Genomic DNA, 11937 nt, shown 5'->3' on the forward strand with positions numbered 1-11937 from the left:
TGATTATTAAGATGAAGTTGAACTTGACATTTTAATGGTCCTTCGAGCCAGATTGCAGGATGTCGAGAGTTCCCAGAGGCGGAGTCTGCGTCCACTACAGACCGTGCACTTCCTTTTAATAGGTAGTAGGAGGGATGGCAGCCAATGTTCATTCCCTGCCTCCCGCTTCAAATGGATTGGATGACTATGGTCGTCAGTGGCAGCCAATGCCAGGCAATGCGTTCATCTTGAGGCATTTCAAGTCATTTCCTGTTGATTTTCGCTCACTTCCTGTTGATTTTAGGGGCATTCACAGGTCACTTCCTGTTGATTTTAGGGAAATTTACGGGTCACTTTCTGTTGATTATACAGGCATTTACAGATCACTTTCTGTTGAGTTTAGGGCTTTACGAGTCACTTACTAGAGGCGTGCGAAATTTCCGATTCTTAGATTATTCACGATTCGGCCGTGGAGAGCGATTCACAAACATCCATATTCCGATTATTGAATTATACCAGGTAAAGCGGAAGAAAAACATAGTCAGCGTGGTCTTTGGGACGCAATGAGGAACAGACCGAGAGTAAATGTTATGTTCAACTCATGCCACTAGATAAAAAAAAAAAAAATCATAACTGACTGGGGCCAACAGCGGCTACAAACAACGCCCAGTTGCTAGTTGCTACAAACATACGGCTACAGTAGATTTCATATATATGTAGAATTAGATGCATAATGACAGACGACGGCGGTGTTAGTCAACAGCAGCCATCTTAAAGCAGTAGACTTCTCGAGAAGGCTCTGTTGTAGTGAACCTAATTAACTTTTTTAGCTAAAATACTCTTAAATCGGCAAAATCTTGTCTTGAATCAATCTTTAAGTGATGAAACAGTTTTGAAACTTTGACATGTCAAGTAGACAGAAGGGAAATTATTGAATAACGGGAGCAATTTTAACAACTGTAATGGTTGATTCACAACATTAAATTAATTGAATGTAGTTTAAAGCTGCTGACACAGAATGGGCACTGGAGTATTTTATTTACTGTTATTTTTGTAACAATTTTGGAACTAATGTACAAAACATTTAAAAAAAAAAAAAAAAAAAAAAAAAAAAAAAAAAGGAGGGGGGTGCATCAATCGTTTTATAATCAAATCGGAGCCTCTGAATCGTAATCGAATCGTTAGATGCCCAAAGATTCCCAGCTCTATCACTTACTGTTGAATTTAGGGGCATTTACAGTTCACTTCCTGTTGATTTGGGGGGCATTTACAGGTCACTTCCTGTTAATTTTGGGTGACTGAAAAGGAAGTTGTGCACGGTCTTTACTGAACGTAGACTCCACCTCTTGGAACTCCCGGTGTCTTGCAATCCGGCTCGAAGGACCATTAAAATTTTTAGGAGGGATCGCAGCGAATGAACGGATTGGACGTCCACGAGAGAAGCTAGTTTCAATCAACAGCAAAAGAATAACAATACCTTTCATCGCCCCAACCAACATGGCCTCCAGGCAACCATTTTAGTAGGGGCAACATTCCCATTATTGTCAATGCATTGACATTAAAATGAAGTCATAATTGGGTCATTTCTCAACCAATTTTTAAAAAGATTATCAATGTCAGTGGTTGCTATTGACTCCTCTAGATGTCCAATCCAGTTGAATTTGGAGGGATGGCAACAAATAAACGTTCTGCCACTCTTCCACTTCAAATGGATTGGACTTCTACGCAAGATGAGCTCATTTCAATTGACAGCAGAACCATGAAAAGACCTTTCACCCCCCCTACCAGCATGGGGTACGGGCGGCCATGTTGGTAGGGACGACATTGTCATATCTAGTTTATTTCTCAACCAAATTTTAAAAGATTATCAATGTTATTGGTGTCCATTGACTTCTCTAGCTGTCCAATCCATTTGAAGCGGTAGGGATGGCAGCGAAAACGTTCTGCCACCTTCCCACTTCAGACTGATAGAATATCTCACTGCATAAGCATAAAAAGAGCTTTCATTGCCCCTACCAACATGGCGTACGGGCGGCCATATTGGTAGGGGCAACATTCCCAGTAATGTAAATGCATTGACGCTAAAATGAAGTCATAACTAGTTTATTTCTCAACCAATTTTTAAAAGATTATCAATGTCAGTGGTCGCCATTGACTGCTCTAGATGTCCAATCCAGTTGACGCAGGAGGGATGGCAGCGAATGAACGTTCTGCCACCTTCCCACTTCAAACGGATAGGACGTCTACCAGAGACTGATGAACTCGTAACAATTCACCACAAAAGCTTGAAAAGAGCTTTCATCGCCCCTACCAACATGGCTTCAGGTCACTTCCTGTTGATTTTTGCTCACTTCCTGTTGATTTAGGGGGCATTTACAGGTCACTTCCTGTTAATTTTGGATTACTGAAAAGGAAATTGTGCACAGTCTTCTCCCGGTATCTTGCAATCCGGCTTGAAGGACAATTAAAATGTCAGGAAGGATGGCACCGACGACTGGGCGGCCATGTTGGTAAGGGCGACATTTCCATTAAAGTCAATGCTTTGACATCATAATAAAGTCAAAACTAGTTCATTTCTCAACCAATTTTTAAAAGATTTTCAATTTGAGTGGTTGCCATTGACTGCTCTAGCTGTCCAATCCATTGGACGTGGGAGGGATGGCAGCGAATGAACTTTCTGCCACCTTTCATCGCCCCTACCAACATGGCCTATGGGCGGCCATGTTGGTAGGGTCAACATTCCCATTTATGCCAATGCATTGAAATTAAAATGAAGTCATAAATAGTTAATTTCTCAACCAATTTTTAAAAGGTTATCAATGTCAGTGGTTGCCATTGACTGCTCTAGCTGTCCAATCCAGTTGACGCAGGAGGGATGACAGAGAATTAACATTTTGCCACCTTCCCACTTCACATGGATTAGACATCTACAAGAGATAAACTTGTTTAAATTGACAGCAATGGCAAGAAAAGACCTTTCATTGCCCTTACCAACATGGCCTCCGGCCGGCCATATTGCTAGGGGCGACATTCCCATTAATGTCAATGTATTGACATCAAAATGAAGTCATAACTAATTTATTTCTCAACCAATTTTTAAAAGATTAATGTCAGTTCTTGTCATCGTTCATTCGCTGCCATTCCTCCCGCTTCAAACGGATTGGACGTCTATTCGGGGGATTGGACGTCTACTCGGGATAAACTCATTTCAATTCACAGCAATACGATGATTGGACGCCACACAATTGTACCTCTATCATCGCCTTGCTATGAGCGACAAGCGCTCTTTTTTTCGGTAGCGTGCATAACTGGCGGCCATCTTGGATGGGGCAACCGGCAGTTATAAAGCAAATTTCAAAGAATACAAGTTTTTAGTACTACCGATGACGTACCACACTGAATGAACGAATGGAGAAATAATCTGTAAAGCTTTAAATTACAATGTGTTCCCTTTAACAAACGACACTTTTAAAGCCCCGCAACTCTTAATTATTCTTCACTCATCTTTTCCAGATGCGCAGATTTTTGCCACGTGACGTCGTGCGACGACAGCGCCCGCACGCGACCGTGTTAACATCGCGGCGTATGTCGGCGCTGCTGCTCGGCACATGTGCGCGATGACATCATCTTCGAGTGACATCATGATGCGACGCAGGCGTTGAAAGTGAAAACATTAGTGGTGAGAACCTCGAAACGTTTGTCTTCCTCACAGACTAGAAGAATATTTCAGTTAAGGCTACAACAATTAATCGATTAAAATCGATTAATAAATTAATTGCCGAGGAATTTGATTACCGATTTTTGCCGGCACCTACAGTGGGGCAAATAAGTATTTAGTCAACCACCAATTGTGCAAGTTCTCCAACTTGAAAAGACTAGAGAGGCCTGTAAATGTCAACATGGGTAAACCTCAACCATGAGAGACAGAATGTAGAAAGAAAAAAAAACAACAGAAAATCACATTGTTTGATTTTTAAAGAATTTATTTCCAAATTAGAGTGGAAAATAAGTATTTGGTCACTAACAAACAAGCAAGATTTCTGGCTGTCCAAGAGATCTCACTTCTTCTAACGAGGTCTAACCACTTCTAACGAGGCTCCACTCGTTACCTGAATTAATGGCACCTGTTTTAACTCATTATCAGTATAAAAGACACCTGTCCACAACCTCAGTCAGTCACACTCCAAACTCCACTATGGCCAAGACCAAAGAGCTGTCAAAGGACACCAGAGACAAAATTGTAGACCTGCACCAGGCTGGGAAGACTGAATCTGCAATAGGTAAAACCTTTGGAGTAAAGAAATCAACTGTGGGAGCAAATATTAGAAAATGGAAGATGCAGTGCCTTGCAAAAGTATTCGGCCCCCTTGAATCTTGCAACCTTTCGCCACATTTCAGGCTTCAAACATTAAGATATGAAATTTTATTTTCTTGTCAAGAATCAACAACAAGTGGGACACAATCGTGAAGTGGAACAACATTTATTGGATAATTTCAACTTTTTTAACAAATAAAAAACTGAAAAGTGGGGCGTGCAATATTATTCGGCCCCTTTACTTTCAGTGCAGCAAACTCACTCCAGAAGTTCAGTGAGGATCTCTGAATGATCCAATGTTGTCGGAAATGACCGATGATGATAAACAGAATCCACCTGTGTGTAATCAAGTCTCCGTATAAATGCACCTGCTCTGTGCCATCATATTGAAATGGAAGGAGCATCAGACCACTGCAAATCTACCAAGACCCGGCCGTCCTTCCAAACTTTCTTCTCAAACAAGGAGAAAACTGATCAGAGATGCAGCCAAGAGGCCCATGATCACTCTGGATGAACTGCAGAGATCTACAGCTGAGGTGGGAGAGTCTGTCCATAGGACAACAATCAGTCGTACACTGCACAAATCTGGCCTTTATGGAAGAGTGGCAAGAAGAAAGCCATTTCTCAAAGATATCCATAAAAAGTCTCGTTTAAAGTTTGCCACAAGCCACCTGGGAGACACACCAAACATGTGGAAGAAGGTGCTCTGCTCAGATGAAACCAAAATTGAACTTTTTGGCCACAATGCAAAACGATATGTTTGGCGTAAAAGCAACACAGCTCATCACCCTGAACACACCATCCCCACTGTCAACCATGGTGGTGGCAGCATCATGGTTTGGGCCTGCTTTTCTTCAGCAGGGACAGGGAAGATGGTTAAAATTGACGGGAAGATGGATGCAGCCAAATACAGGAACATTCTGGAAGAAAACCTGTCGGTATCTGCACAAGACCTGAGACTGGGACGGAGATTTATCTTCCAACAGGACAATGATCCAAAACATAAAGCCAAATCTACAATGGAATGGTTCAAAAATAAACGTATCCAGGTGTTAGAATGGCCAAGTCAAAGTCCAGACCTGAATCCAATGGAGAATCTGTGGAAAGAGCTGAAGACTGCTGTTCACAAACACTCTCCATCCAACCTCACTGAGCTCGAGCTGTTTTGCAAGGAAGAATGGGCAAGAATGTCAGCCTCTCGATGTGCAAAACTGATAGAAACATACCCCAAGCGACTTGCAGCTGTAATTGGAGCAAAAGGTGGCGCTACAAAGTATTAACGCAAGGGGGCTGAATAATATTGCACGCCCTACTTTTCAGTTTTTTATTTGTTAAAAAAGTTTAAATTATCCAATAAATGTTGTTCCACTTCACGATTGTGTCCCACTTGTTGTTGATTCTTGAAAAAAAAAAATCAAAATTTTATATCTTTATGTTTGAAGCCTGAAATGTGGCGAAAGGTTGCAAGGTTCAAGGGGGCCGAATACTTTTGCAAGGCACTGTATACAAGACCACTGATAATCTCCCCTCGATCTGGGGCTCCGTGCAAGATCTCACCCCGTGGCGTCAAAATGATAACAAGAACGGTGAGCAAAAATCCCAGAACCACACGGGGGGACCTAGTGAATGACCTACAGAGAGCTGAGACCACAGTAACAAAGGCTACTATCAGTAACACAATGCACCGCCAGGGACTCAAATCCTGCACTGCCAGACGTGTCATCCGACTGAAGCCAGTACACCCCGCAAATTTATATAAAAATGATGTTAATCGTTTGTGCTGCAACGGTTTTGTAGCTACAGTATTATGCTTTTATTGAGATATTAATTTCGAGTGGTGACATCACTCGTAGCTTTTCCTCAGTTTAGCTCCCGTGGCTAATGGAGCGTACCAACTCTCTCAATAACAGAGGGGTGTCATAATAACTAGCACGATCATTATACAAATTCGGGTCCATTTTGCAGTAAATTGGGGGCTAATTTCCAGTGCTGACATCCCTCTAAGCCCCTCATTTACAGCAAAATGGTTCCGAAGTGGTGCCATTCGTTTGTCCTACGTTCGTGCTAGCTAGTTTTTAGGACACCCCCCTGTTATTGAGAGAGTTTGTACGCTCCGTTAGCCGCGAGAGCTAAACTGAGGAAAAGCAACGAGTGACGTCACCACTCGAAATTAATATCTCTATAAATGCATAATACTGTATCAACAAAACCCTTGCAGCACAAACGATTGACATCATTTTTGTGTAAATTTGCGTCTGATGATGGGGCTTTACGGAGGCCCGTAGAGATGGTCACAAAGCACATTTAAAGTGTATAAAGTGTCGGGTTTTTTTTGTTTTTGTTTTTTTAACTTCCGGGTCATCCTCTTGCCATTGTGTTGCGTGATTTTGCTGCTGTGCTACGAGCTATTTGCTGTCGTGTTGTGGCAGTTGGGATTCGTGCTTTTGCCAATTTGCAATCGCGGCTTAGGAATTGGGGATCGTGTTGTGGCAGTTTGCATTCGTGCTTTTTTTCTATAGCAAAAAGTTTGCAATTTGGGTTCGTGCATTTTTCTATTTGCAAAGTGTTTGGACTTTGCATTTTGCCTGACACCTCTCGGCCACCATAGAGTACACATGCTGGCTCTGAATCATTCTAGAGTGAACATATTTTGATTTCCAAAAAAGAGGACAAAAATAAGACATCTTTCCAGTTCAGTCTTACATTCAAAGTTTATATAGATTAATAGAACGCATGCTCCGTATGTGTGTGTACGACGTGCATGCACGCACACGCATACGGTCAGTTTGCCCCAACTCTCGGCAATGTAAGCAGTATTGAAATACAGCACTGCTCATTTACGACACAGAAAGAAAACCGAGCATTCTCAGGCTTGACCACTCCCCCCATTGAATTTTTTTCTGGTATGAAAAAGTATCTGAACCTTTTGGAATTTACCACATTTCAGCTTAAAATCACCATCAATTGTGATCTGAAAAAATGTGCAATTTTAGTCGATTAAGAGGGTGCGCGTTTAAGACCTTGGCACCTATTGAGTTTTTGGGATCCTCTTCAAAATTCCCAAAACTGTTCAAGAGACATATGAGATCCTAAGTTATTAAAATGGTTAGTTTTCATTCAGAGGCTGACCTGGGCAGGGTGCCAAAGTCGGCCTTTTTTGGCAACACGTCAAATTCAGTAATGACATAATAACTCCCTGATCCGAGGTTTAGTCTTTTTCATACAGTGGTATGAAAAAGTATCAGAACCTTATGGAAGTTCTCACATTTCTGCATAAAATCACCATCAAATGTGATCTGATCTTTGTCAAAATCACACAGATGAAAAATGAGTGGGTAGCTTTAGCTAAAGCAGACAAACATTTATAGTCTTTTATATTTTAATGAGGATAGTATGCAAACAATGACCAAACGGGGAAAAATAAGTAAGTGAACCATCACATTTAATATTTTGTGCCCCCCCCACCCCCTTTGGCAGGAATAACTTCAACCAGACGCTTCCTGTAGCTGCAGATCAGTCTGGCACATCGATCTTGGCCCATTCTTCTCTACAAAACTGCTGTAGTTCAGTCAGATTCCTGGGATGTCTGGCATGAATTGCTGTCTTTAGGTCAGGCCACAGCATCTCAATGGGGTTCAAGTCTGGACTTTGACTTGACCACGACAGAACACGTATTTTGTTCTTCTGAAAACATTCTGAATTTGATTTACTTCTGTGTTTTGGATCATTGTCTTGTGGCAGCATCCATCCTCTTTTTAGCTTCAACTGTCTGACAGACGGCCTCAGGTTTTCCTGCAAAACTTTTGAATTCCTTTTTCTGTTAATGATTCCAAGTTGTCCAGGCCCTGAGGAAGCAAAACAGCCCCAAATCACGATGCTCCCTCCACCATGCTTCACGGTAGGGATAAGGTGTTGATATTGGTGAGCTGTTCAATTTTTTCCTCTACACATGACATTTGCCACGTTTACATGGAGCCAAATGTTCCAGTTACAATCGGAATATTTGTTCAAACCGAATAAATGTGTTCCAGATAAACACCTCATTCGGAATGAACAGGCCCAAACCGAATGGAATTTCATTCCGATTCACAGGGGTGGAATATTCCTTTTCCCAAACCGATTAGAAGTAAAATTATATCATGTAAACAGGGAAGCGGAATGGTGTCTGGTTGCGTTCTTTCTGCACATGCTCCGTACTGACGTGGTGACGTCACTTGCTGACGTAGGTAACGTCACATGCAACATGGCTGCCAAGCACACGCTCAGCGCACCCACACAACTTTTTAAATGAACGGCGTGTCATTCTGAAGTTTTGTTTCCACTCGAAAAGTTAGAACAGCAGCTGATCTGACGATCGATCTCCATGTTTTGCAACGTGACGCTTTGTTTTGATTAATCTGCGCATGTCAGACGGCAGTTGTCAAACGTTCTTTCGGAATAAAGGCAGACACATGTAAACGCTGGATCGGAATAGATGAAGTGCCATGTAAACAGCTGATGTGAAATTTCCATTCGGAATGATTTGAATCGGTATGAATAAAAGTCAGCATGTAAACGTGGCTATTGTCTGTTACTCCCAAACAATTCAACTTTGGTTTCATATGTCCACAAAATATTTTGCCAAAACTTCTGTGGACTGTCCAAGTGCCTTTTTGCAAAAATTAAACGGGCAACAATGTGTTTTTTTTAAGACAGCAGTGGCTTCTTCCGTGGAGTCCTCCCATGATGTATGCACATAGATATTGGACTGTGCCAGAGATTTCTGTATCTCTTTAGCAGACACTCTCAGGTTCTTTTTTACCCCTCTGAGTATTCTGCGCTGAACTTTTGGCGTCATCTTTGGTGGACGGCCACTCCTTGGGAGAGGAGCAACAGTGACAAATTCTCTCCATTTGTAGACCACTTCTCTGACTGTCGATTGATGAACGTCCAGACTTTTAGAAATGTGTTTTTATACAAATCAACAATCTTTGATCGCTAGTCTTCAGACAGCTCTTTTGACCGAGCCAAGATGGACATCAGACAATGCTTCTTGTGAAGACATTTCTTACCAGGTGTGTGTTGTATAGTGGGCAGTGCAGCTTTAAGCCACTCATCAGTGATTGGGCACACACCGAAATTTAAAATGTTTGGTAAAAATTTGTTTCAATTGTCGTTTAAGTCTCCTTAGGCAGAGGGTTCACTTACTTATTTTCCCCCTTCTGTCATTGTTTACATGCTATCCTCATTAAAATTTGAACATCTATAAATGTTTGGGTGCTTTTAGTTGAAGCCGACAGTTTTTTCATCTGTGTGATTTTGACAAAGATCAGATCACATTTGATGGAGATTTCATGCAGAAATGTGAGAAATTCCAAAAGGTTTAGATACTTTCATACAATTGTACATCACTGCCATCCTCAGTGCGTCTCGCTCTTTGCCGACGTAATTGCTGCCTGAATTCCGACTTGGGAGACTTGACAGTTCAGACTGCCGCCGCATTCTGGAAAAATGTGGCCCAGATCGGACTTAAACCGCATACGAAATTGACCCAGATCGGATTTGAAATGGTCCACTTCTATGAGACTTCTCCCGTTCAGACCGTCAAGTTAATGCCTCATTCGAGTGGGAAAAAATCGGATTCGTACATTAAGACCTGCATTCTGAACCTAGCCTTAGAGGGAGCATTGGGCCTGAACGATATTGGAAGGAATTAACATTGTGATATATTTTGCTAAAGATCCACACTTACACAAATTAAAAAAAGAATGATGAAACTAACAACGAATGGATATACAAACTGTAAAATAGCAGCAAGTTAATATCTCGGCAAGCCGCCTAGGATGGGTTTAAAGACACTGCTGATGAGCTGGAATTGGATGCATGTACGACGTCGGGAACTCATCCGACCTCTCAGTAACAAAACAATCTGACCAGCAACAGAATGTAACAAAATCATGCTAGTCGTCATACTAGCTTCTTTGCTAGCTAGCACAGCTATTCTCTTAGTCCAAGCCAGCAGCCTTATCACCCCCCAAGCGTGCAAAACATATTTTTTTCACGTCAATTCATGAGCTTGCTTGGTGTATTTACTTTTTACATTTTTGGGGGGTTAATCGTGCAGGTCAATTAAAGGACGGCGGTAAAGTATCCTGTTAATCTGCCGCCATTACGCTGATTAAATCAACTGGGATTTGGCGTTCCCATCAGCCGCAATCAATGGCTCCAAAATCAATACCACGGATACACAAGATCCTCTCAGGGTCTCGTCCATCTGCGCACCAACCAAAAACATCAATAAATGTTAAATGACACGGATTGAGGGAATTTTGGGGAGGGGGTTTATTTTAAGCGGTTTATGAAACCGCGGGGGTTTCCTTCCTTCACACGTCCGCGCTTTTAAAGCTAATCCGTTCACTTTTTATCTGTCACGCGATAGCTAATCTGTCGCTAGCGTTTAGCGTTAATTAAGATCTCACATCCGCAAGGTTTAAACATGTGTACGGGTCTGAAATTTGCTTCAAAACAAACTCCTTCGCCTTTATGATTAGAGTCAATAGGAATGAAATATGATTGACGGCGTTGCTGCCATTGACGGTTTTTGATGTCGTTTATTCCAAGTCTAAAATGGATAAGACGTCTTGCGCTATCAATGACATACACTGAATACACTGTTGCTATTATTTTCTATTTTTTTGCCCTTTTTTTCCCCTGATTCTTTTGTCTTTTTGCAATCCATTTTTACTGTGAGAGGCTGCCAGGAAATCGATAAGAAAATATGTACGTGTATTTTATTATTTATTCTTATTATTTTATATATTAGTAGATTTTCCATCTTACTATTAGTTCCTCTTTGTTTATTTTTCATATTTTCAAAATATTTAATTCCAAACATTTTTATATTTAATTAAATTGCTTTATTTTCTCTACTTTTTTTAATGTTTTCAAATTGTTTTTATTTCAAATGCTGCTTTTTTTTTTTATTTTCAATATTTTCTTTTTGTTTTTGTTTTTTTATTTAAACTTTTAGATGTTTTTCATTATTATTTTTCATTTATTTTTTTGTATACTTTTTGATGTAAAATTAAAAAATAATTACGAAATAATATTTAAAAAATAAATAAATCAATAAACATAGAAAATCTAAATATAAAAAATATGTATTCATTTTTTTAAAAAAATAAATCATGAAAGGGTGGAATTTGTTAATTTTATTACCATGCAATATTTTATATTCGTATTTATTATTATTAATATCTCCTTTTTATTTTTTTCATATTTTCAAAAAATATTTTTTTTAATATTTAATTTTGTTGTATACTTTGGTGTAAAATCAAAAAATAATTAAAAAATAATATTGAAATAATAAATAAATCAATAAACAGAAATATGTATTCTTTTTTTTTTAAATTAATGAATCATGAAAGAGTGGAATTTGTTAATTTTATTAGTATGCAATATCATTTTATTTTTTTTCATATTTTCAAAAAATATTATCATTTTTAATTTGTTTGGGTCATTTTTTTTCTTTTTTTAGTTTCTTTTTTTTAAATTTATTATTAATCTCGCCTTTTCATTTTTCATATTTTAAACCAAAAAATTTTAACAAAAATGTTTAAATTCAAATTTCTCTATATTTTTTCTTTTTATGATTTGTTTTTGTG

General features: G+C 39.7%; 1 protein-coding gene and 1 long non-coding RNA gene across 3 annotated transcripts in view; one reads left to right on the forward strand and one right to left on the reverse strand.

Moving 5' to 3' along the window:
* The window catches only part of LOC130918489 (uncharacterized), a 54237-nt gene that overhangs the window by 34371 nt on the left and 7929 nt on the right, over window positions 1-11937 (forward strand). For both annotated transcript variants that reach the window (XR_009063764.1, XR_009063765.1), the window contains exon 2: window positions 3493-3658. This is a non-coding gene — a long non-coding RNA (uncharacterized LOC130918489). The remainder of the gene's footprint in view (window positions 1-3492; window positions 3659-11937) is intronic.
* The window catches only part of ndnf (neuron-derived neurotrophic factor), a 45665-nt gene that overhangs the window by 20821 nt on the left and 12907 nt on the right, over window positions 1-11937 (reverse strand). The gene's annotated exons all lie outside the window — the stretch shown is intronic.

This window comes from Corythoichthys intestinalis, chromosome 7, assembly GCF_030265065.1.
Source record: "Corythoichthys intestinalis isolate RoL2023-P3 chromosome 7, ASM3026506v1, whole genome shotgun sequence".
NCBI lineage: Eukaryota > Metazoa > Chordata > Actinopteri > Syngnathiformes > Syngnathidae > Corythoichthys > Corythoichthys intestinalis.